General features: G+C 41.4%; 1 protein-coding gene across 1 annotated transcript in view; it reads right to left on the bottom strand.

Annotated features, from left to right (window-relative positions):
- The window catches only part of MARCHF3 (membrane associated ring-CH-type finger 3), a 62,399-nt gene extending 37,612 nt beyond the window's left edge, over window positions 1–24,787 (bottom strand). The window contains exons 1-2 of the mRNA XM_058823813.1: window positions 24,761–24,787; window positions 23,362–23,496 (exon numbers count right to left, since the gene is read on the bottom strand). The gene's annotated coding sequence lies outside the window, so the exon portion shown is untranslated. The remainder of the gene's footprint in view (window positions 1–23,361; window positions 23,497–24,760) is intronic.
- Window positions 24,788–26,628: the final 1,841 nt, after the last annotated feature.

Raw genomic sequence — 26,628 nt, 5'->3', positions numbered from 1 at the left:
CATGTCTAAATGTAAAATAAGCTGCTGCACAGGGAAACTATGCTTTTTATGCTGCATGGATTGGAAGGTTATGGGCGCAAGCAGGAGGGCAGGAATGGGCAGGTTACAGCGCCCACATTCATCTCCCTGCCTGTCCTGGCACTAAGTCAGAGAAACCACGACCTCTAGCCAGCTGTGAAACAGTGGAGCTGCAATTTGAGAGGAGGAGAAAAGAGAGGTGGGATTCAGTTTCCAGCTCCTGATGGTCTTTGGGGGCTGGTCCCTGAAAACAAAGGTTAAACAAGGTGTGTTATTGGCACTCCCGTGTGAATGAATCACTCCTCCCTCTGCTGCACCAGGCCCCTCAGACACGGTCAGGAAGGAGCAGCCTGAGGATTTCTGAAACATAAAGTTCATAACTTTATGTTACAGAACATAAAGTGGAATCCAGTGGCATCCACCGGAGGTATTTCATTCTGTTTCATAGAGATCTTAAGGACTAAAATGGGGGGCAAAAATCCCAGAAGATGAAGGTGTAAACCTGTCCTCATGTGGAGATGAGGCCCTACCAAGGCCCTAAACAAGGCCTTTATGTTCCATCTACAGCCATGAAATGCTACATGGTTTTATTTCCAAGCATTTTAGAGATAAATGCATTTGATGCCTCTCATAAACAGCCTAGAGCAGATAAGCAGAGAACCAACACTGACCTCGTGTCAGATTTACAATTTTTATTTTTTAAGCCCTCAGAAAACCAATTACCTCAGCCATAAGCTAGTTTTGGAGAAAAATAATCTCCCCAGTGCTCAGCCTAGCGAGGCCTGTAAAGCACCCAGCTCACACCGAGGTAGGAAAGAACAAACAGGAGGATGAGAAAGGGCTGCACATTCTGACCCTGCCTGATGCTTCTCATGCTGTCTCTCTTTGAGGTAAAGTAGTGATTACAATGAGACCTGGGGCAGCAGAGCCCAGACTTGATGACAAAAAACAAACAAAAAACAAAAAACAAACCAACCAACCAACCAAACCCCCCCCCCAAAAATAAAAAAACTAAAAAAACAAACAAAAAAACCAAAAAAACCCCAAAAACCTAAAACAAACAACAACAAAAAAACCAAAACGAACAGAAGAACACAAAAAAAACCAAACCAAAACCAACCAAACAAAACTCCCCCCAAAAAAACAAAAACAAAAAAAAAAAAAACAAAAAACCCCCCCAAAAACAAAACAAAACCGAACCAAACCAACAAAAAATTAAAAAAAAAAAAAAACTCACAAAAACAACAACAACAACAAAAAATTGCACTTCACCCACAATCTAAACATCTTGGATTATTTCTTCTTCTATTTGAGACTTCATGGAAGGGTCAATCCCCAGTAAAACACCAGGTTACGGGTCAGAACCTCACCCCCAGAGCAGCAGCCACCATTCTGAGTGCGCAGCTTTAAACCTCTCTGGATTCCACACCACCTGCAGGAATGCCAGGCCTACAGAAATGATGAAATGCAGCAATAAATGCACAACTGCAGCTCTGCAGCAGCATCAGCCCCCTGACCTCACCCCCAGAAGGGACCAGGGTGATCCTGAGCTTTCACTCAGCAGTTTAACAGGGGAAACACAAAGCTCACCTGGAGCAGGGGATTCAGAGAGAAGAGAAAGGAATGATGGAATTATGCAGCCACTGTCACTGTGCCATAACCTGATCATTGGATAAAAGTTAAAATGTTGGATGAAATCCCACTGCGGGGGTGAAATATGGCCAATTTCTTTCCACACCAGCTTTTTATAAAGCACCAATTCTAAAAAGCTTCACACTGCCTGGGTTGTAACAGCTTCACAACAGTATTTATTCATTTGTGTTTACTGCCACATCCCAATAAATATCACAGTCAATAAAAGCTTTATGCCAGTTGCCTTTATCCTTTGGTTAACCTTCTGCAAAATTTTGCCTATTCATCATGACTGTCATCATCAAGACAGAAAGAGAGCTTCCTTTTGCTAGTGTTGTTTTGGCTTTTTTCTTTCCTGTGTATTTTAACACAGAAATGCCTTTGCAAATTTTATGTGTTAATTTTTTAATACTTGCTTAGCACAACGATATACTTACAACACTTGCTGTAATGTTTAGGCAGCCTAATATAAGTGTGACAGAATAATAAAAACCCATACAACAACAACAAAAACAACAACAACAATAACAATAATAATAAGTATTTATTATATATTATATATCAATAATGTATTATATATTACTATATATATTATATATTATGTATATTTATTATACTTATTAAATATAATAAATATGCATAATATATAATAGATATATTATAAATAGTAATATGTATAATATATTATATTATAATAAATATATTCTATTATATTAAATATAAATATATTATATTTATTATATTGTAAAAATATAATAGATTATATATAATATTATTACTATAATATTAGATATCATATATAATATATTATATATAGTATCATTGTATCTATTTATATATAATATTTATTATATTTATTATTTTTATTTAATAATACAATACATAAACAAACTAACAAATAAATAAATAAATAAATAAATAAATAAATAATTTTAAAAACCCATCTCTATCTAGCAGAGTTTTACTCTAAATTTCAAGTGGCTATCCCCACTGCTGCTTTATACCAGAAAGAAAAGCATGGCTTCCAGCTTTTTAAAATTATTCCTTCTAAAAAGACACCCAACATTTGAGCAGCAGTTTGTCAAGGTCCTCTGGCAAGCTTCATGAGCCACAGATTTATTTCATGGCTTTGACTATTTCCCCTCTTTCTAGCAATCCCCAGTCTTGCAGAGACTGCCCTGAGGGCATTACATGTCTCCACATCCCCCACAGAACACCCAACATTTAAAAAATCAGTAAAACTGAATGGAAGTTACAGAGTTTGTCACAGTCAGTGTGCTCTATCCAAGCCAATGTGCTTCTCTATGTGAAGCCATAACAGTTAGAAAAGGAAATTTTGTCCTCAAAATTCAACACTTTCAAGTTACAAGTAGAACCAGATTCATTCAATATTTAAAAAAAAAATAAAAATAAATCAGGTTTAAAAAGGTTAAAAAAGGTTAAAAAAATATCTTCTCACTCCATTTTCACTTAGTCCAAACTGCAGCAGGGCAGGTTGAGGTGGGACTAGAGGAGGAATTTCTTCACACAAGTGAAGAAATTGATTGACGATTGGCAAAATTGATTGGAAATTGATTGGTGATTGGCGAAATTGATTGGAAATTGATTGGGGATTGGTCATTGGAAGGTGGTGGAGTCTCAGTCCCTGGAGGTGTTTAAGGAATGTCTTGGCACCAATGCTCTGCTCTGACTGACAGGTTGGACTCAGAGCTCTTCTCCAGCCTAATTGATTCTGTGGTTCTGCACGATTTCCACAAAACAAAACTCAGTAAAGATCTGCACAAATCAAAGGAAAAGCATCCAAGATCTGTCTCGAGCATTTAGAGGTTTTTTTTTTTACAGTGTTAGACTAAATATTTTGTCTCTGCTTTAGCAGTGCCAGCAATTATTCATCCCTACAAAATACTGTTGAATAATTAAAAGTAGACGATATCTCTGTTCTCTCTTAATAACATTTTTCCCCCTACTCCTAATTTTTTTTCCTTTGAAACGAATGTCTACCAGTCAGTTAATTAACATTCTTTTTTTTTTAGGATCTGCTCAGCACAGGAATACACTAACTCTTCAGGTGAAAGTAATTTATAGACTACATTATCCAAAGTTATTTGCCATTCCTTTGTCCTTGGCAGAGCAGCGTTGCAAAGACAACCAGCATCTTAGAGCAGAACACATTAACAAGATTGTTAATTTCCTGATTCTGCTAATGAAAAAAAAAAAAACCCTCCCACTCCATTAAATAAAAATGAATGGCAACAATTACCAATTTTATTATTTTTCCACAAAGAACAGAGGATGAAATCCTCAGTCCAGCGAGCTGGACTAAGTTAATTACTCCAAAGGATAAATCCCAGATCCATGAAACTTCTTGTTCTCTGTATTGTGGGGATTTTTTTTAGATAATGCTGTGAAAAAAAGAAAAGAAAACAAGAACAAAACAAAACAAAACAAAACCACAAAAAACCCCAAAAAACCTCTATTCTGAAGGAGATTAAGAGGGCATCTCAGCCACTCATCATTATTATCAGGGAGCTCCTTGGCCATGCAACCACAGAGGAAAACATTTACAGGTGGAAAAGGTTGGATCCCTCGCACAGAATTTAACATTTTCTCACCAGCCGACACAATCTTTTACTCATTTCTGGGCACCAGCATACACTGCCCAAGCTGTCCAGGCTGATTATCCCATTGTTTTTAGGGCTGCTGAGTGCAATGAGCTCCAGGTGGGACTGCACCAGAGCCAGGGGGATTTTCTGGACCTCTCTGTACAGCACAGCCACCCCCAGTGCCTTGTGCCTCATTTGGTGGAAATTAACCCTGTGCTCCAGCTAAAGGAGAAAGGCAGCGTTCTCCAAGCTGGGTTTTTTTCCAAGTTTTCCCAAACTGAGTGTCACGCTTCACTTTCAGTACTTCTTAAAGGCACTCACAGTTAAATTGTGAGGAAAAACGTGATGCAAAACTATGAGTTTTGGTCACGTTGAAGTGATGCCCATGTTAATGCTATTTTTTTTTTTTAGAAGGTAGGCTTTTCTGGAAAAATTGGGGTAATCTGGAGAGCTGTAGATGTGACTGTTGTACCAAGTTTCTAATTGATTTTAACTTTAGAAGACTTTCCTGGAATCACTTTGTGCTAGGTTTTATGAAACCATGAAGCATTTTGGGTTTGCATGCCTAAAAAGCAGAAAAAGCAGTTGTGGGGGCACATCTCTGGCTCAGCTGGCCACCCTTTGCCTGTTAAATCTTTAATGCAAGATGTGAAAAGTGCGTGTTTTATGATATTTTCGCAAATATTAAAATGGATATTATATGTGTTATGTTAGAAAGTGATGCTGTGGTAATTTTCTTAAGTAGCGTGTTAAATACAGTTTTAGGTTATAACATAATGTTAAAATAGAAACTATGCTGTGTAAAATACTTTTTCTAAAAAAAGAAAGGACTCGCACTGAGATAGCAGCCACAGGGCACCTGAATCTTTCAGAGAAAGAGAATTTATTGCCCCATTATCAGAAGAAATGAACTTCTTCCCACCTCGCTCAGCCCTGAATATACCCTAGGATCCGGAGGAAGAAGTTGACACTGACCAGACAGAATCCTGTGTTTGAATGGAATTTATCCATCATGTATGATGTGTATGAATATGCAACAGGTTATTGTTTTTAAGGGTTAATCCTCTGTTAATGTGAGTCCTTTTTTGGGCTTATTTTGCTCAGAAAAAGGTACCTGGATGTCCGTTAACTCTTTGTTTCTATTGTCTCGTATTGTCCTAATGCAAATTGTCCAAATTATTATTACTGTAATTATATTGCTATTTTTATAAAAATTTCATTACTATTAAACTTTTAAAATGTTAAAAAACAAATGATTGGCATTTTTCACACAAGAAAAGCTGGCATGCAGTTCCATTACACCCAGGCTGGGTTGGGAACCATAACCCAGCTGCAGAACAGCACCAGCATCTATGGGCAGCACGGTTTTCTGAGCCACAGCTCAGGGAAAAGGCAGAGATGACTTTAAACGTTTCGGTGTCCCTCTCTGGGAATGCTTTGCTTTACCAGGACTCAGTTCTGCAGAAGCAGGAGGGGCGTTCAGGTGTGTGATGCAAAAGAAAGCCCCAGGTGCTCACAGCCCATTTGACTGCTCCTTGCCCTGATAAGCAGCTTCCCTATAAACTCACAGCAGTAAAAACCAAAAGATTATTTGTAAAGGGAATAATATTTGCTGGCTAAACATAGCCAATCTGCTTGAGAAATCCCTGTGGACAGGGGCTGCCTTCCAAGGGCTGCTGCTCCCGCCAGCTGAGTTCCAAGCACTCACACTGAGCTTTTAGTGCTGCAGTCCCACAACATGCGTTTAATTATTTACCAAAACCGAGTACAATGCATTTGTGAGACTTCTTTGGCCATCCCAAACATATTCAGAAGCACTGAGTTTGTATCTTTAGCCAGTCATTCACACTATCACTGCACAAACACTGACAATTCATTTCGTTTTCTACTACTTTGAAGACACCCCACATGCCCCCAGTCTTGTTTTCTTGAGATTTTAGGGACAAATAAAGAGCTCTATTTCTGTCATAAATACATAAATAACTGTTCACTGTAGAAAGCTCAAACCCATCTGCTCCTAACTTTTCTCCCAGTTTCTTATGGGAGAAAAGCTTCAGGAACCTTTAAAACACAATAATTAGATTATATATCTTCAAAACTTAGATGATATATCCAAATGTACTCCAGGTTATCCATCCCTATGATTTGTGTACCTGGTCTTCAACTTTCAGTTCCAAAATCACATCTCAAATATTGCACAGTTATCAGTAACTGTGATTTCTGACTTTTAAATCTTCTATAGTTACTTTCACGTTATTCTGTCACACCGGGCATGAAAACTTCCCAAGAAGATTTCAAAGCTTAGCATTCCTAAAAAAGGAGCATTTCCCACTCCCAGAAACATATTCCTGTTCTCCCCCACGTATCTTAGTAGAGTGTGTGAAAGCAATTTTCTTTGATATGGGGAAGTTTTAAAAGAACAAAAATACAAATCCTGTGTACGAATCCTTTTCTCTCCAAACCACAAATATCAACATGTACAACACATATCATATCATAATATCACAAATATCAACATCTGAAAACCAAGGTGTGCAGAGCAAAATGAAGGAGCAGGCTTCATTTCCCTATATATATTTTCCTTTCTCTCCTCCAAACCCAGAATGAGAATTCCAGTGCTCCAGCTCCCTGTGCACCTTTGGATGGCACTTCCAAAGCAAACAAATAACCCTTTTTTTTTTCTTTTTTTTTTAATTTCCCCAAACTGCTTTGTAAATTAAGTACTTTAAAAACTTGGGGAAACGTACCCATGAAATCTGTGCAATGCCTAATTTACATGCATCATCCAAACTTATTCCCACAGGAGTATTCCATTGGAGAAAAACTAATTAATTGTTAAATGCATCACTCTTCAAAAAAACTCAGGATTTTGAAAGAGCTGACTGCTATGTAACTTTTTTCTACCACTTCTAGCTCACAGATACATTAACAGCTCAGTGGTTAAAAGTGGTTAAAAATGGTTTAAAAGGTGACCATGGAAGGACAGAACTGATAGAGCTGAGCACTCCCACTCCTCTTTATTCTACTTTGTGCTTGCATTAAAAAAAAAAATCAAATAAGAACCCACACATATGGCAAAATGAGCACTAGTTCCTTTTATATGACACAATCTTGTTATATTTAATTAAATTCTGTAAAACTTAGTGTTTCTTTTGCACTCTTACAGACCTCTCATCCTTTCAGCAGAACCAAGACCACCTGGGCATGTACAGCTGCCTCCCCCAGTGTTCCTGAGGTCCTCTCCTCCTCTCCCTAACTCCTTTCTTAGTCTTTAATGCTGAAACGTTTCTTCCAGCTAAAAGGGTCAGGCATGTGGCTCCATTAAGGAAACTGCATGGTCAGAAGGAGTGCTATAAAAAGGCCAAAGGCAAATGCAGCATTCTGTGTCCTGGAGAGTAAGCGCATCTCTGACAGCACTTTCTGCAGAGATGGGCTATTTCCCTTCCTACCAAGAAACAAAATGACAAGAGAGAAAAAAAACCCCCACAATTTAAAATTAAAAATATAAAAGCAAAAAAATAATGTCCTTCCACCGCTGGGTGTTTTGCACAGTCATCCCACACTCAAAAGGTGACACCAGAACTGTGCATGTCACGCCACCTGAACAAGAGCAGGCCAGGCTAAACAATCCAAAAACAAATTAAAACTGGTCCCGTCTGCTTTCTCTCGCTGTGTTTTGGGGTGTTTCACCTGTCCATAATTCACCCCCAAACACTCACAACCTGTGATACCCTCCTGTTCACGGTTACCTTCTCTGTTTCTGAAGCAGCAAGCAATGCTATGTGCATGCCACACAAAGGGCTGCATGTCAGCTCCAAGATACTAAATTAAAAGAAATGTGATGTTATTTCACTCTTCTATTATAATTATCACTTTAATAATAATAATAATAATAATAATAATAATAATTTTTTTTTTTTTTTTTTTTTTTTTTTTTTTTTTTTTTTTTTTAACTGAGGCCACAGAACATGCATTCCAGCAGACAGAGAGACTTCCCGGGGCGTGGAGTTCACCTGAACATGCATGGCAGCATAACATCCAGAGAATTATGTTTTTAAACACACAGGATATGGTGAATGGTGACAGGAATTACAGCAGTCTTACCAGAAAAAAGCCACTTAACAAAACAAACCCAAATAAACCACACAAAACAGTGAGTGGTTACTGCTATGGGACAAAGACTTTTTCCTAATGGCAGTTTTTAAATTTTCATATTATTTTTAATTTGTAATTTAGACAGAAATGTTTACATGCCACAGTCTAACTTCAGAACTACAGCAGGTACAGCACAACTATAAATTTCCTACCCACTGCCAAGAATTGCAAAAGCTACTCACCAGCAAGTAGCGGTGGCTTTCTCTGAGTTGGCTCTTTAATTTTAAAAAATGTTCAGAAGATAAGTGAACAGGATGCTATTCCTTCTTATGAGAAGGCTGTGCCATAAAACAAGATATAATCCTCATTTCTGTCTCTCTGTTCTTTCTCCTTCTTTAAAAAGGAGAGAAGAATCCCAGCTATGAAGTAAAAAAAGGTTTGTGGTTTTATTTTTAAGTGTGCTAAGCAGGCACAGCTTTATCTTCCCTGATTTTGACAGGCCAGCATCTGGTAAGGGGAAAGGATTTAGAACCAACCAAAATTGTGGTCAACAGTAAAATATTCAGGATTAGCTGGCACTGGGGCCAGGGAATGATGCCTGTTCCAACCTGCTGTAAAATCACCTCAGCTGGAGCAGCCCCTGCTGCCCTTCCTATCTGCACCTGCCCTGCTCTGCATTCAGCAGCCAAAAACCTGTGAAAGGATTTCAGGTTTAAAGCCTCCTTTGGAAGCATGCAGATCAAATCACCTCTTCCTTGAGATAAGAAAGAGATAAGTCATTTATACTGTGACTCCTGGGTTGTTGTTTTTTTTTCTGTTTTTTTTTTTTTTTCTTTTTTTTTTATTATAAATTTTGTTTGAGTTTGCACTGCCTTTTCCTCAGCGGAATTCGTTGTGTTTAATCTTTTCCTTTCAGATATACACACTTTTCTGCCTTCAACTCCTGCATCTCAGCCTTAAGCTTTGTTTCCCTGTGCTAAAACTCCTTTTTGCTGGGTAAATTCTCTTTCCCCTCTTCACCCAGCTGCTCTCTCCTCCTACACCTGTACAAGATGTACACAGAAGGCCTGCAGCTAGTGGCATCTAAAAATCAGGGAGGTTAATGGACAAAACTAATGAGAAAACAGATTTGCAAATGTTTGTGAAGCTAAGTCTCTTTCCCAACCCTCTGGGAAAAGAGCAGGACTTTCTGGATTTTCACTGTATGCGTTATTTTTTTTTTCTTTGTTATTCTGCAGAAACCTCTTTCACATGAACCTCCTAGCTAGGAGGAAACATTTCCTAGGGTGAAAAAAAATAAAATAAATTAAAGTTCTTCATTCGTTCTTGCTAACGTCTTACAGAGGGGCTGGGGAGGAATGAGCTGGGCTGCCTGACCTTATCACCCGAGAGGAGGAGCCTCTGCAATCTCAAAAAGCAAATATTCTGGCAAATATTTGTACGTTGGAAGGCTAAATCACAAACACAACCTCTGCTTTCCTCTTTCAGAAGCTGCCTGGGAAAGTCAGAAAATTTTTTAACAGCACTGAAAGACTCTGTTCCTTTTCACAGATGAGAAATGGTAATTCTTCCAAGGAAAACAGAGTTTAGGCAAGATTGAAATTACACAGACTTAGGGCTGACACACAAGGCTACCAATATGGATTTTTGCCCATTAAAAAGATCCACAAATGACAGGAAAATGTGTTGATGCTCTCAGTCTCACTTTTCACATAAAGACACAGCTTTATCACCCTGAAAGTATTTCTCTCTGCTTTCAGGAATATAATAGATATAATATTTAGGAATATAGGAGATTTGACTTCTCTGTTTCTGAAGCAGGAGACCTCATCAGACTAAAAAAAAAACCCTCTATTTTGACTGTAATATTTTAAAGCAAGAGATGAAACAAGTAAGAGATGAAATATTTAAAACACTGGGTGTGGGTTTGTTAAATCTAACTGGCTTTTAGTAAGAAATAAAGGACAGAGAGAACTCTGTGAAAGACTCTGCTCTTTTACTGCAAGCAGAGCCTGACCAAACTCCCACTCCAATTTATGTATATTCCAATGAACCCTCAAGCAAGAAGAAAAGGCAGAAGAGGAGATTGAAAAGAAACACCCCATCTACACCCCAAAGGTTTAGTCAAAATATTTCCAGGCAGAGAACTTGAGGAGACACAAAATGCATGGGTTTGTTTCTCTTTTAAGCACTGTGTCTCTGTGTAAGGAAAATACTAATTTATTTTTGGCGGCATGTAGTAAAAAGCTGCTGCTATCTCCCACCCTCCACCCCTACCCCCAGAGGAGGCTGAATGTTTTTTCAATACTCTAAAAATGTGGGGTTTTTAATGCCTTTTTTTCCAATACTCTGAAGACATCCTGTAAATCAGCTTCAAGTGTTTTAATGTCTGTCTTAAATATAAATATTTGTGGGTGTGTGTGTGTATCCATATGTGTACACACAGAGTTTGTGGTGACATCCTAGAGCACTGGGAGGAAATTGCGCTACTGATTCTTCCCAAACACAAGAAATCTGAGCTGTTAAAAGGTAACCAGTTTAAAAAAAAAAAATTTAAAAAAATCAAAGTTTTCCCTTAAAAAAGCAGGAAAGAACCTGAATTAACAGAGTAGATTCCAGCTTAGATCGTATCTAGGTTATGTGCAGTACTAAGTCCCAAGATCCTGCTTTAGGTTTTTCATGACCTTTTATGACTAATATAATTATTTTTTATTTAATAATAAGACACTGAGAAACCAGACACTACTGCAAATGTCAGGGAATGAGTGCTTGCTAAATACTGTAATTTGTGCAAAAAAGAACAAATCAACAGCACAGTAGCTGTGGTTTGGCATAGCTTAATTTTGGCTGCTTCTCCTGGATGGAGCCCAGAGCTTAAGGACCTGCCAGGAGCCCTTAAAAAGTGAACCAAGCTATAAAATGTGACACACTGGGGAAGAAAAAACATTGTTTTTTCTTCCAGGAAAATGCTGTTGGCAAGAGCACAACATCCCTGTGTTCGCTTTAAAACACCCCAGTACTGTTGCATGACACTTTGAGAATCTTTAATGTGGTGTAAAAATGTCTTTCAGAAATAACAGGATTAAACTCCCAGCCAGAGATCCACAATCAGGTGTAACCATCCCATAAATGCTCCTGGTTATCCCCAAAGCCCAGGAATTTGTGGATTTTATTCTTGGTCCTGCAAATAACTTGCAGAAATTCAAGAGTGTTCTTACCTCCCCTTTTTGGTCATCTGCAAAATACTTCCATAATTTGTGCTGAGTGGCCACAAATCATAAATCCAGAGGAAAGTAGGAGCCCAAAGGCTTCTGGCCACACCTGCTTGGGCAGGAAAGTGAGGGCAGAGGGTTCTGCACTGGAGTCAGCACCACCACAGCGGCACGAGACAAGGGGCACACAAAGGTTGAAATCCAGGGCTTGGTTCAGCGCCTAAAAAGTCATCTTTCCACTGACCCGTGCCCAAAACGCAGTGAGGGAGTTCTGCCCTTGACAAGGGGATAAATAATAAACCAGGATTTCCATGTGCTGTTTGCAGTTGGGTGATGAATTTAATAGAACCAACCTACTGCGGGTGGCTGGAGTTTTATGTGGAATAGGAAATTCTCTGTGGATCCAGGACCACATCAAATGAAGCAGACAATGTGTTTTATCTTCCTACTGGAAAGGATCTCCAAATCCATAAATGGAGTTTATTAGCAGCAGATATCTGCAGAGGAAAATTATTTCTCCCAGTGGTTAATGAAATAGATTTTGCTGTTTGTGATAGGACGAGGCACTAACACACACAGCAAAAAAGGTTTGGTCATCAGCTTTGAAACGTCCCAGTGGGTGAGTGTCACAGACATCTTTTATGGAAAATCCTTTCCTTAGGATTGTTCCTCATGAGAAGCTGAGAGGCCTCAGGAACAAAATGTAAACAATGGTTATCTGCTGCTGTGGAATGCAACAGGTGCATCTGGGATTGGGCTCCCGTGGTTGTTTCTAATTAAATGACAATCACAGCTGGCTCGGACTCTCTGTCCAAGCCACAACTCTTTGTTATCCATTCTTTCTTTTTCTATTCTTAGCCAGCCTTCTGATGAAATCCTTTCTTCTATTCTTTTAGTATAGTTTTAATGTAATCTATATCATAAAATAATAAATCAGCCTTCTGAAACATGGAGTCAGATCCTCGTCTCTTCCCTCATCCTCAGACCCCTGTGAACACCGTCACAGGTGAGTGCCATGATCACCTGGAAAATATCATTGTGAGCATGGAAAATGCAGTGAAAAGGGCCTTTTGTCCCAGAAATTGTGCAGCCAACACAAATTACAACAGGAATACAGGAGTTGGAACTGAGAGGTGCTGGTGGCTCCTGCTGCTGGGAAGCCCTGAGGGGTAGGGGGACCACCAAGGATGAGAGAGAAGAAAGAGATAAGGGGAAGCAGAAGAGAAAGGTGACAAACCAAGGCAGAGGGAAAATGAAGGCAGGGAAATGGTAATGAACCAGCAGAAACTCATCAATGGCACAATACAACACAAAATTCAGGCAAAAAAAAAAAAAACAAAAACCAAACTATAAAAACTCCAACCACAACAAAACCAAAGCAACCAATAAACAATATTAAAAGCTTTTCCTGGAAGGGGAAATACATTTGTGCAGCTACAAAAATGAACTGAGGACTGGTTTAAAAGCCAAAAAATTGCTATTCTGTCCTTTTAAAATGACCTCTTCAAGCTCCTTTCTGAAGTGAAGCTTTGATCACAATTATGTCGCGCAGAAGGCTGAGCCAACCTTGGAGCAGAATGAACTATGTAACATCTTCAGCACAGGGAAGTGAAATGCAAAGCTAAGGAAAGACAAATCACTCCTGCCTTTGGCTATCACTCATTCCCTACCATTAAGGGAAACCCAGTGATTGATGAGCACTGCTGAAAGGGGTAATAATCCACAAACAGAAGGAAGACAGCATGTCAGGCTGGTGCTGCTTTAGAAGATGTCCTGAAGGGTTTGACCACCACAGATAAACAAATTCTGCTACTGTCATTTTACTGAAGTTATGGGTAGCATGCAAGGCTGCTATACCCTTTCTAAGGCAAGTGGACCCATATTGAAATGTGAAACCATCACTTTCAGGAAGTCATATTCACCCTACAAACAATAAAACCGAGGTGGAAGGAAGCATTGCCTGGCTTTCTCCCACTTGCAGTGGCAGGAGCAGGCTGGCAAATTTCCCTTTTCTCTCTCCAGAGACCACAGCAGCAATATTCAGTACACATGGAGTGTAAAAGTTGGTGAGTTTACAGAATAGCAGGGTTCTGCAGTGTGACTGTGTTCACAGGGGTTTTCAGATTGAGGAAGAAATGAGGATCTGACTCCATGTTTCAGAAAGCTGATTCATTATTTTATGATATAGATTACATTAAAACTATACTAAAAGAATAGAAGAAAGGATTTCATCAGAAGGCTAGCTAGGAATAGAAAAAGAAGGAATGATAACAAAGGTTTGTGTCTTGGACAGAGAGTCCAAGCCAGCTGACTGTGATTGGCCATTAATTAGAAACAACCACATGAGCCCAATCACAGATGCACCTGTTGCATTCCACAGCAGCAGATAACCATTGTTTGCATTTTGTTCCTGAGCCCTCTCAGCTTCTCATGAGCAACAACCCTAAGGGAAGGATTTTCCATAAAAGATGTCTGCGACTCTAGGACAATTTTCCATCACTTTCTCAAAGCACCACGCAGCCTGAGGTGTGCTCTGAGCAGCACAGCCAAAAGTGAGCACCTTAAGGTCAGCTGTGGAGCAAATGCACACAAACCCAAAGCTCCTCCAGGCCCAGCTTTGTTTCCACCTTGCACTGAGCACAGCCCGTGTTCCCATTCCAGCCTGCCCGTACTCACTCCCTCAGACGCCTTTTTGGGGATGAAACTATTGGTTTGGCCTGAAAAGTGTCAGATTTTCATTCTGAGAAGGTCTGTGTGACCACACAGAGATTCATTCACATATGAGAAACGCCAGAAAATATCAGAAGCCACCCAAAGCTCTCGTCTACAAAGAAGGTGCAGTTTCAGAGCTGAGAGAGGAACAGAAAGGGAAAAACACCTCTGTGAAGGAAGAGATTTGCAAAGATTTATATTCCGTCCTGTTAAATTCATTTGCCACTGAGAGAGGAAGGGAGAGAGGTTGAGAATATTTATATTTACCACAAGTTAGTGGAGAAACACTAAGCTTTGTTGATTCCCACAAAACATTCATACAGCCACAACAAATCGTGAGCCAGAGTGAGCCAGAATTTAACTTTTCCCTAAAGAAGACAGCAGTTTGTTCACAGCATCTCTTCCTGTACTAATTTACCGTTTTCTGAAAGACTGTTTCCATTCAAGATTTTGTCTCCTGCTTTAATCCCCCACATTTTATCTGGTGCTTCACTCTCTGCTGGCTGCTCCAGCAGGATGTAGAGAAACCAAAAAACATGAAAAGGGAGGAATTCCAGCTTTGCTTAACAGAACAACCGGATCACACAACACACAAAAATGCTTTTTTTTAATGAGGTAGGACACACGTCTGTTCGCATTGCAATTTGTGGCTGCTGTGTCCATAAATCAAATTTATCTGTAACTCTGGGCTTAAACTGGTCCTTCCACAGATGCAAGGGTGCTGCTGAAAAGGGTTTTTTTTTTCCCTGAAGTTCTTATATATGTCTCCACTGCAAACTGCCTGAGCGAGATGAAAGATCCCTCTCCTCTGCCCAATGTACAAACGCCCAGAAAACCCTTGAACTCTCTTTCGCAGCGCTGATTGCACTCTGGCAAAGGTGAAGCTCCACAAGTTGTCTGGGATTCACTGTTCGAACAAGAGCCAGAGGATAATTCAAGTTTTCTTTAGCATTATGCCTGCAACTGAGAAATGTGTTAAATCCTAGCACCACTACTAAAATTTTATTAAGGATTCACTTAAGAAAATTAGTTTAGTCACAAGCAGCACCCAGACAGAATTGGTTTTACTTGTTAAGTTCAGAAGGGAAGGAAAATAGATTTTCAAAGAAAGTTGTGTTCACATGATTACAGATTAATATGTAATTATTACACAGGATATGCACAGGATAGAGAATATTCACATTACAGCTGATCACCTACACACACCATGAGTCTATAAACCCTCAGTGAACAAATTTAAAGTATCCCCACTCTTTTGAAGTGCAGTTGTTGAACACAGGCTCCTGGGAAGGTCAACAGCACAGCCTTCAAACCTGTATTTCTAAGCACTGTTGTGCTTCTATTTTGTTGTTCTATGTTGCTTACATACCTTGAATACTACAGGGACTAGTTAACAATTCAGAGATAGAAAAATAATTCCTTTCTTTTCTTAGGTTAAATGAGACCCCGCCATTTTTGCTACCAAAACCTTTAAGGTTTATATCTAATATATGACATAGCTGTCTATCTAATACATATGTCATATGCGTTGCTGAAAACTGCAGGGTGAGGGGTCAAGGACAGCTTTTCCAAGTGGAATCACAGAAAGATTGAGGTTGGAAGGGACCTCCAGAATCCACCTGGTCCATCTCCACTCCATCAGCAAGAACATTCCGGTGACAACACCACAAACAGCTTCCCACATGTGGCAGCACAAATGGAAACACAGAGACGGTGAAAAGAGGCTCAAGGGATAAAGTGAGGCAGGCCTGAGTGGTCAGAGAGACGATTCAAGGGGACACAACACGCTGCAGAGGGAGCTGTCAAGCAGGCAGAGTTATGTGGGACTTTGAAGGGGATTTTAATTCGGTTCCATGGAGGAATCCAGGGAAAGGGAACAAATCAGTGCCAAGGTGCAGCGGCGTGTATTTAGCCTTCCAGAGCAGAGAAGGCCAGAGTCCGGCTAGCTGAGGTTAAGGCCGACACCTCGCTGCAGAACCTGCCAGCGCCCTCGGCGTCGTAAGGCCTCGGGCTGTGCTGGCTGCGGCCTGGATCGCTGCTAAACGACGAGAAGGAAGGAGCTGGACACTCGCCGGGGGGCTAAACTTGGTTTATTGGAAAGCCCACGATGTCCCAGCGAATGACCAAGAACAAAGGGTGCTTAGGGGTTATAAAGGGAAGGAGTGGACCCGGGAGGGGTTTACAGAAGACCAATAGGCGGAGAAGAGGGGATGAACTTAATACAAATGACATAGTGCAGAGCCCAATAGGTACCAGGTATGGGAGGGGCCCCGGGACCACAGCCAACCACAACCCCCAAAGAGGAGAAGCTTCTGGAATGCTAGGTGGAGTGGGGGGTGATTGACTTGGCCCAGGGAGGAGGAAAAGCATACATATAAGGGAAAATGGGGAGGAGGAATTATATAACCTAACAGATTGACAGTAGAACTGGCAGGGCTGTGGCGGGAAAACTGAGGAGGGCAGAACCATTTTACACATAATGGGGGGGAGCGGATACATAAAATGGGGGAGGAATTAAATGAACTTAACGAACACACTACAACACCAAGGAAAAACAAGGTTGGAGCAATCTGCAGTTAATTGCCTGCAGGGCAGTGTTCAAATTCACTGCTGGTTATCCATTACCTCACTGAACAGAACAGCAACAGGTTCCAGCTTTATTGGTGGCACTCACAGCAAAGAAAAAACAAAGGTTTGTTTTGCCACTGCATTCCCAGGGTGACCCTCAGCTGTGTGGACATGGCTCAGCAGTTTAATGGGTGAAACATGAAGCTAATCTGGAGCAGGGGCTTCAGACAGGAGCAAAAGGAATGATGGAGATGGTCCCAGTGGAGACTGGCAGCAAACGCATGGTGCCATAACCTGATCACTAAACAAAAGGTAAAATGTTGGATGAAACATGGTACAGCTCTTTTTCTGTGCTAGCTTTTTACAAATTTTCAATTCTAAAATGCTTCAGACTACCTCGCTTGTAACAGCTTCACAACAGCATTTATTTATTCATTTGTGTTTATAAATATCACAGTCAATGAAAGCTTTATGCCAGCTGGGGGGCAGACCCTCAATCCACCTCCCCCTGCCCAAGGTTTCATTGCTGGGCATGACAACACATTCTGTGGAAAACCCTTTGGTCAGCACGGGTCACCCCCAAAACCCCACAGCCCGCTCTCTGTGGGGCAGGGGAGGCACAGAGAGCGAAAACCGTGACAATACAGTCCAGGAAAACCCAAAATCTCAGCAATCTATGGGCTTCCACTCAAGGGAATCATCTCCACCCCAGCCAGACCCAGCAAACCTTGCTGGGCAGCCTCAGGTGTGTTTGGAGCTGCCTCTCTGAGAATACCTGCTTTTATTACTGATTATTGCTGATCTTGGACAGCCAGACCTCAAATTCCTTCCAACATGCAGAACACAAACTCATGGCTTGCAAATCCACTCCTTCCCTTGAGAAGGGAGGGAATCCAGGTCGTGCCCACAAGACCTCATGATCAGATACACAACAAAATGAAGATTATGGGTCTGAAACTTTACTGAAACCTTCCACGGCACTGGAAGTCCCCTGGCAAGAAAAATGCCCCCCGAATGCTCTTTCCAGAAGAGCTCGAGAGGCTGACTAAAAGTGGAATTGAAAAGTGCTCAATCCAGAGCATTTTAAGCGGAAATGTGAGCCCAGGAGTTTCCACAGCTGCTGCCGCAGTCACCTGCATGCTGTACCCAGACCCTGCAAAGGACTTCCAGCAAGTGAAGGACGAGTCTCTCTCATAACAGATTCAGTTTCAAAAATCTACTATAAACCTGATTTTAGCTAAATAACCCCAGGCTTCTGGGCATCTATTCAACCAGCTAAATCAGCATGAGGAGATGGTTCCCATCAGTAACCAGAGCCAGTCTCAGTCTGGCATTAGTAGATGCATTCCTGTAAGCAGCTGGGATGCAGAAAAGATTTCTGTTTAGCTCGAAAATTCTGCTTAAATTAATATCAAGTTTATTTTCCACCTCTTTTCTTTTTTCTTTTCTTTTTTTTTTATTTATAACTGCAATTTTCTGAGATCAACTGAGTCAGTTTCTTTTTCCACTTCCAACAAAGTCTTGAAGGTTCTCATACAGAATGCTGAGGATCTCACAGATCTGAGAAAGCACCTCTGCCTCTCCCCTTCTGGCTCACAGGTCGGTTTGTAAAAATCCTTTATTGATACTAACTAAAAAGATATATTTTAGCAAAGATTTCCATTTAAAATATTCATATAAAATATTCATTTAAAATTTTCATCTTAGAGAAAAAAAAAAAGTCTGAATAGCCACTGGTGTGTTCTCTGATTACAATGAGAGCAAACAAAACACTGGTAAATTACTTGAAGTATTCAGTTTAAACAGGAGCCAAATATTTGGGTTGGGCAACAGACACCTAACAGCCAAGATTAACTAAGTAAAACAGAATGTGAGGTAACACAGGAATTTAAGTACAAGTAGCTACCTACGTTTCACATGTTTACATGTGTTTTTCCCCTTGACACTGTATTTCTCCCTTTCCATTATGAGTAGATTAAATTAAAAACTGTTCCTAACAGGAGCACGGAATTGTTTCAGATCATAATGCATTTCAAAAGTGTCCTGGCTCCCATGCCTCAGCTAATCCCCCCTAAATGTATTTTCAGATGACAATACCAAGACTCAGCCCCTGCATGAGGAAACAGAGGCAGAGATGAGAGGACTCAAAAATCAGAGAAGGTCCAGTGAAGATCCTGCTGCAAAGATTTGGTCAGCAGCAGAGAAACCCATTCTCAGTTTTCCTCACTGTGGGAATAACCCTCTGCAGACAATGGGGAATGACTGAAGAAAAGGTTCTTCCTAAGCAGAGAAATCCACGGTGGATTTCAGATGAGCGCCAGAGGACAACAGCAAAGGTCACAAAATGCACTGGTTTGGCTTCTAAAGCCTGTGACATTTCCTGTCCCATTTTATATCACTAAATTACCTCCTCATTCCATTTTCTGGTGGGATTTTCAAAGATTAAATATCAGGTATTAAATACGAAAACTGCATTTTTCATCTTTCTAGCCAGAAACTCACCATGACTAATATGAGCAGAATACAATAAATGAGATACTGGAAGTTCTCCTGTAATTTGCTTTTGCATTACTGAAACTTTGGGGATATAAATTGTGCTCAATGACCACATTGATTCTTATTTCTTACTGTTTACAGTTTTCTTTTAAGACATATAATGAATGATTCTTTGCCATTAGTAAAAGTTTTACAGGATGGGAGAGGAAAATAACTCTTTAGTGATAAAATTTTTCAACAGCAGGAAAAAAAAAAAACTTTCAAAAAGACAATTTCCTCAACTTATTATTCAAGTTTTTACAGTGGCTTAGAAACATAGAAACCAATTAGTTTTAATCTCCATTTAATTTTATGGAATGCCTCCAGAAGAGCTCTTAACACAAAGCTAAGACTCCAGTAAGGACAGTGCAAAGATGATGAGAACTCTGCTAATATTATCCTCACAGAGATAGCAGAACTGCAGTTCTTATGTGTTTCTGATAAAAAGAATTATGGGCACAATGTTCAAAACTCTCCAGAAATTACCCTTTGAATTTACATTGGCAGCAGCTTCACGAGAGAAAATATCTTCACTGAGGAGCAGACAGCAGAATTTAATCCAAAAAGGGGCAGAAGTACAAGGAAAAGTCACTTGCAATGCTGGAAGGCAAAAGGAAAATATAAAACCTCATTTTGAATAATCACTGAGACTAAAATACTGTGTTAAGTGTCATTGCTTTTAAACCACAGGTGCTCTAATTTAGAAATATCTCTCTCCTCTTTTTAAATACCTGTTTGAATGAAAATTACCTGTCTGAAGACTGGCTGGAGTTATACTGATTATTTATCTTATTATTTATAATATTATTTATAATATTTATAATCTTATATATATATAATATATTATATATAATACTTATTATATATTATATATAATACTTATAAGTATTATATATCTACATATCTATTTATCTATCTATCTATCTATATCTTATATATATAAGTTATACTTATTGTTTATCATTATCAAAGAGCACTCGAAATCTGTGGTGTTTTTTGCTACCTTTGACCTGAAAGTGACCTGAGAAAGGAAATTTTTTGTGAATCAGTAACAGCCCTGCACCTCCCCTGCCACTGCTGCCCAAAACCACCAAAATGGGGTGAAAGCAGCTTTACACCTGCTTAAAGGTGGCTCAGGAACTCTCAGGAAATTGCATTTTAAAAACTCTTTACGTAATACATTTAAGAAGTGGAGATTGTTAAAAATTGATGGAGGTAATCTTTAAAGTTTAATACAGATACCTTCCACTGGTAGCTTCAATGCTGGGGACCAAACGCTAATTAAAAAAAAAAAAAAAACAAAACCAGAAGAGCATTTCAAATGAGACCAAAGATTAGCAGATAATATTCATGCATATCGCCACACTGTAGTATCAGGGACAAATTTGTTCATAACTTCAATTTAATACTGAATTCAAGGACAGGTAATTTGTAGGCTCTTTTGCCATCCCTTCTTTCAAGTAGTGCCTCGTTTTCTCCATCCCTTCATACAGGCTACAAGCTTTTTGCCTGTTTTATAAATAGCCCCCTCATCCTTTCCGTGTGTTTCCAGGTACCAGGGTGTCAAGCACTGGGTTCCACCAGCAGGAATTAGTCTGATATTGCTAATCTGTGGCATAAAAATCAAACTGAGCGACAGCTGCAAGAGGAAGCTGGTTGTTAGGACAGAAGTGCGCCAGTAATCATCATTTCTCAGAACAGAGCATAACAAATGCACTGCTGTTGGATGGGAATTCCTTACAACACCCATGAACCAAGAAAAGTAAGGATGGGAAGGGTGCAGCTTTCAGTTCAGGGAGGGCCCAAAGATCAGGCGTGATGTATGAGGTGATATTCAGCCCATATTTGTCAAATTTCATCAGTGTCACTGCCACACTCCCTTTGTAGCCCTGGTGCTGATCCTTGTTCCCTCCTTTCCACTGGTAACTCCCAGATCTGGGTGCTGAATTGTCCCATATAAATCCATATAAACCCACATAAATCCACATAAACTGGTCCCATGTGAATCCACACAAACCCAACACGCAGTTTTCCACTAGCACACCTCTCTGAGACACAACCAAAGAAGCACCACTGTGGTCACCACACTGGCGTCCAAGCATGAGGGCAAACACAGAAGGGAAAATCTGGCTGAAATCCTTGTCCTGAGCTGCTCAGGGCGTCCACAATGAACACAGAAAACGCAAAATGCAGAGCGAAGGTGCTGGCAAATCCACTGGTTCTGCCAGCTGCATTCCAGCAGGGGAAAGGTTGCCAAGGAAAGAAAAACTGTGAGGTAAATACTGGCAAATTGTGGGGGGGGGAAAGGGAAAGTGCAAGAGCTTAATGCAGAAAAAAGGTGAAGACAAGAAAGAGTGGAAGGATGGTAAAGTGCCAAGGCATGGACTCACTCCAGGTCAGAAACAGACATGTCTGAGGCAGATCTATCAGGAGTTTTATTATAATTAATAAAATATATAATTAATATATTATATATTTTAATATATCACTATTAATAATATATTAACTAATATAATTATATTAATTAATATAATTATATTAATTAATATATAATATAATTAATAGGTGTTGTGAGAATGAAAAAGGCCTTTTAAAACTGTCCAGAATGAGTGTCACACAAAACCCAGAGGTTTTTTTTCAGGGTGAAAGCAAGTACCAAGACACCAGAATTTTTATCACACGAGAATCCCCATTTTGAGCGTTTACCCAGAAAAGCTTGGCCAAGTTGTGTAAGGAAGTATCTGTATCTTCAGGAATAAGCAACTTCTTCCCTTCTGTCCTCTGTCCTCTTCTTCCCTCAAAACCATGAAAAAAACCACAACAACTTCAACTGCCATCAGGAAAGAGAGAATTTTATACCAAACAATTGCCCTGGGCCACTCAGCTGAATTAAGTCAAAGGGACTGCTGGCAGGCTTAAAATAGGCATCTGTGTTTAAGAGCTTTCCTGGCTTTGTTGCTGCAGTGAAAAATACAAAAAAAAAAATGAAGCTGCAGATGCATAAATTTGAAATTGAAAATATCATCAATATCTCCAAGACACAAAGTATAATTAGAATTAGTAATTAATTCTGGTCTACATTGCCTTGCACAAAGCTTAAATGAGAGCAAAGTGAGAGAGATGCCAGATACTCTCTTTCCCTCCCTATTGCTTTGAGTTGCTCTGAAAACAGGCTCTGTGATCACCAGAAAGAGAAACGTGGGGTTCTCTGCTGTGTGGAGGGGTGCACCACAGCCAGGACACCAAAATCACCTTTAGCACATCACCAAGGGGGCTGGCACAGCGAGGGTGGCACAGGAGCAGTGCAGGAACCCCTGGATAGGTGTTCACATTATCCCTGTGGTGGCTCCCAGCAGTTTGATTTTGTGCCAAGCCTTCCTGCCCTGTGTCACAAATAACTTCCCTCCCTTGCAGGCTGTGGTTTTTAGGCAGCAGCAGCAGCATTTCTTCCTGCCAGGTCCCATAAGGAAAGCAGGACACCCTTCTGGCAGCAGAAATCTGCTGTGGTCACGTTTGTGATGCTCACAGATACTTTTCATTGGTTTATAATCTGTTTTATCTTAAGGGAAGGATGCCCACAATGGCTCTTCTGGGCCTGCTCCAACTGGATGGAGTCATCTTCAGGATAATATTGTTATCTGGTCAATGGTGTTCTGAGGATGAATCTGTTCAGAACATCATTCAGAAGCAGCCCCCCTAAAACTGGTGTCGAGAGGCCCTGCAGGACTGCAAAGAACAAGCTAGGTAGGTGTGTTTCCAAATGTAGGTGAAGTTTCTGCTGCTACAGGAACTGCACACATCCCTTTGCATCTGCTGAGGAGGAGAACACGCACAAATTCAAAGTGGCTCTGCCAACACCAGTGCCACCACAACCACAGCCACCCTGGCGTGCTTTAACGGGCATTATTTGCAAAACCACGCATTTTGACAGATCAGAGCAGCTCTCAGCCCAATCACAGCCATGTCAAATGGAAGATATCACTCACCCTTTCAGAGCTGAAGCCTGTGGCTCAGACGTGCCTGGAGCCCTGCCATGGATGGAGCCCGTCCACAGGGGCAAGAGGAGACCTCACAGAAGCCGTGGGCTCGATGCACAACTTATCTGTGAAATCCCGTGCGGCCTGTGATAAGCAAGAGATCACGAAAGGTGTCAGAAAAGTCCTGGAAACCCATCATCCAGCTGCCCTGCGTGCTCCCAGGTGGGTCCCACACGAGCCCCCCACACCTGGAGCTTCCAGGGCTGCACACCCCGAGGTGGCACCACAAGTAAATAATTACTGCAGAAGGACAGGCTGCAATTTGCCTCACGAGCCGCGCAATCAGCAGCAGGCTCAGCCATTAGCAATTAATTAAAGATCAATGGCATGTAAAACCCCAGGGAGCACACGTGCAATTAGCAAATGTATTTAAAGCAAGCCACAAACCCGCAAGTTTTTTTGTCTGACACTACTCCCCAAGACCATTCTCGACTTTTTTTTTTTTTTTTTTTTGTTAAAAACCTCATCCCACTCCCTTTTACAAGCCAAAGGGGCTGTGGGAGGGTTACCCACAGAGTTCCACTCGGCAAAGAACATTTCCAACATCCTGCACGGGGTCCAAAGCCCGTGGACATGAGTCATCCTCAGTGAGAGTTTTCCTGTTTATTCCAGTGGACCTTGGATGGCCTGTAAACATCCTTGCCAAAACAAGTGTTTTCTGATAGACATATTAATTAATTTACATGCTCTGCTTTCACCGGTTTGATGGCTCGGGGATGCCAAAGTTGAGACAGTAGTTGGTAAAACATCCTGCACGCACCACCAGCAGCCCCAGAGGGGGCAACACAGGGTTAAATTTAAGTTTAAACAATTGCTTTGAAATTTAAACTTTGCTTTGAATTGCGTCGAAAGGTAAACTCCTCTGACCCGGGCAGGTACATTACTGGGGAGTTTCATAACCCCTTATATATCTGCAAAGAGCCCTATGAGACCCGGTGTTTAAAAGGAAAAAAATAATTAAAAAAAAAATAAATAAAAAGGCAAAAGGATTTATGGCTGAATAAATAAATTCAGCCTGAATCCCAGAAATGGCTACAGTTTGTCACAGCCTCTGGAACAGACAGAAACTGAATTTCTTTCCTCCCCGAAGTGCCGAAGGTAATTCTGCCTGAAAGAGCCTCCTGCCGGATCGCTCCACGCTGGGCATTACCACTCTCCACATGGATTTCCTTCCTTGTCTTTAACGAAAGAGTCAAACCCCAAACCCCAGCTGGGCACCGGAGAGCCCTGGCGACGATGACCGTAACATTAGGAAGGAGAAGAAGGAGAACGAGAAGAAAGAAGCAGCGATTTCCCGCCGCGCCGACAACGCGAGGAGCGCGGATTCCCGTCCCGGTGCCGCACTCACCTCCCGCTCCCGGACCCTCCGCTGCCCTTCCAAACACGGGGATGGAGCGGACAAACCCACGGCACAGAGCCAGGAGCAGCAGCTGCGGCCGCAGGACCTCTCTCCATCAACCCCTCCTCCTCCTCCTCTTCCTCCTCCTCCTCCTCCCCGGCGGTGCCCGCGGAGCAGCAGCGACACAAAGGAGCGCCCGGGTAGCGACAGCGCCGTGCCAGCCGCGAACAGCGCTGGGAACCAAGGAATTCCATCTTGGCGTCTTGTTCTCTCGTCTTTTTTCCTCGTCAAAAGCCTCACAAGCGCCCTGTGTCCGGGCTCCGAGAGGGGGAGAAGCTTTCCCGAAGCTGCCTCAGCGCTGGAAGCTCCAGAGCTGCTGAGACTCCGTTGAAGATGCGTCCAAAAATGATGCAGCCCCAAGTTCCGAAGAAAAGCCCCCCAGGCTAATGTTTCTCCTTGCCCAACCACGGTTCTCCTCTGTCACACTTGCTTTGTTCGGAAATAAAAGGACTGTTGCAGGGCTGAGACGCTAGTTCATGAAATTGCTGCGTTTCTTGAATGCAGCTGTTAAGGCAGCAAGATGCACTAAAATTTTACCAGAAGGCAAACCACAGGGGCAGGAAGGAGCTGCCCTCGGCTGGCTTTCCAAAAACATGCCCACCAATATTTGCACCTGCATGTTCACCCCCAGCAACACACCGCACCTGCAGGTGGAGATGGAAACAGCACACAGGTGATACCTGTGCGTATTACAATAAAAAAGGGGAGCCTGGCATGCTCAAGTTACTCAGCCCATCTTAGCAGGAAAGGTAAATTTAGCAGGAATTTAGGTTTTAAGGCAGTGGGGACATCAGTGAGGTCTCTTGGATGCCAGCCTTGTGAACAGATGTGCAGCCTCAGCTCCGGGCACCTCGGGGATCCTGGAGCAGTGGATGTCTCACCTCCTGGAGAAGCAGCTCAAGTTGGGGCTGGTGTACAAATCAGGCCCGAGTGCAGTTTGGTGGTTTGGTTCACTGGCTGGAGAGGAAGATGCCACTTTTCTGGGGGCAGATCTCCAGGGAATGTTCAGGGAATGTCATACTGAAGAAAGAAGCACCAACCCAATTCAAAACTAAACAAAAACCAAAAATCAAAACAACAAAACCAAACATTAAAAAACCAAGAAAAAAAAAAAAAACACAAAAAAACAAAAAAACCCAAACAAACAACCCCCCCAAAACCCACAAACAAACACACAAAAAACCCCAAAAAAACAAAACCAACCAACCAAAAAAATGCAGCACCAAAACCCTCAAGAAAAAACCCCATCTGTATCACGTTGTATGGTTCCAGGGTTAAATATTCCTGGGAAGGACTCAGGAAGGGGAGAAAAGAAGGGAGAGGATTGGACTGACTCAGGATTATGTGGTGTCTCATTTCTTTATGTGGCAGGCTAAAACTACCTGGGCTGTAGCAAGACCCTGAATTTTGCACACCCTGGCCTTGTGTCTAGGTGCATTCCAGCAATCCATATCACACATTCCACATCTTCTGCCTTCCCTCCAGGAGAAGGGAGTGGATGCAGGGAGCGTCTCATTTCAGTGAGATCTGTGCATGACTGGCAGGGATTTAATTTTTATCCTTGTAATCAACCATATGTGCCCCAGAAGGCAGCACTGAGGGAAAATGAGGAAGGTCTGGAGTGCCCTCAGTCCCTGCAGCTCATTCCATGGACAAGCAAAGAGTGTTTTTCTCCTGCAGGAACTCCTTCTACCCTTTGGATGGCCTGTTCATATGTCATTTATCTATGGAAGATCCAGACCAAGAACCAGAATTTGATCTCAAATGCTACAAGAGGTGAGGACAGAGGACAGAGAATAAATGTTGTTGTTCTTACC

This window comes from Ammospiza caudacuta, chromosome Z (assembly GCF_027887145.1).
Source record: "Ammospiza caudacuta isolate bAmmCau1 chromosome Z, bAmmCau1.pri, whole genome shotgun sequence".
NCBI classification, from domain to species: Eukaryota; Metazoa; Chordata; class Aves; order Passeriformes; family Passerellidae; genus Ammospiza; species Ammospiza caudacuta.
This window is presented reverse-complemented; position numbering and strand designations above follow the sequence as displayed.